The sequence below is a fragment of the Penaeus monodon genome, chromosome 15, assembly GCF_015228065.2.
Source record: "Penaeus monodon isolate SGIC_2016 chromosome 15, NSTDA_Pmon_1, whole genome shotgun sequence".
Lineage (NCBI taxonomy): Eukaryota > Metazoa > Arthropoda > Malacostraca > Decapoda > Penaeidae > Penaeus > Penaeus monodon.
Window position 1 is genome coordinate 39,146,877 of NC_051400.1, and position 335 is coordinate 39,147,211.

The 335-nt window shown below is 48.1% G+C and overlaps 1 protein-coding gene across 1 annotated transcript in view; it reads right to left on the reverse strand.

Annotated features, from left to right (window-relative positions):
* The window catches only part of LOC119582031 (spectrin beta chain, non-erythrocytic 2-like), a gene marked incomplete at its 5' end in the record, with an annotated part of 75,134 nt that overhangs the window by 67,987 nt on the left and 6,812 nt on the right, over window positions 1-335 (reverse strand).

A 335-nucleotide genomic window follows, 5' to 3' on the forward strand; every position in this document is an offset into this window, starting at 1 on the left:
CCATTAAACCCCTATCCCTTTTTCTGCGCCCTCCCTCCCCAAAGCACCGTACTCAGGGAACCCAAAAAATTTACCCCCACTTTTTTAAGAGGATTTAACTGCGTCTCGAGTCGAAAGAGGGTGGGGGATTCCCTTTTTTCCTCGACAACCACCAACTCTTCCTACCTTTAAAATCCCTCTCACCTTTCCTTTCCCGTTGAACCCCCATCCTTCTCTAACCCCAAATCCGCTACCGTTGTCTTTTCCTCGCAGGACTCCATACCTTTTGAGCCCTGTCTAAGAAATATGTCGCTTGCCTCGCGTGTCGGTAAAAAGGGGAATCATTCTAAAATTGG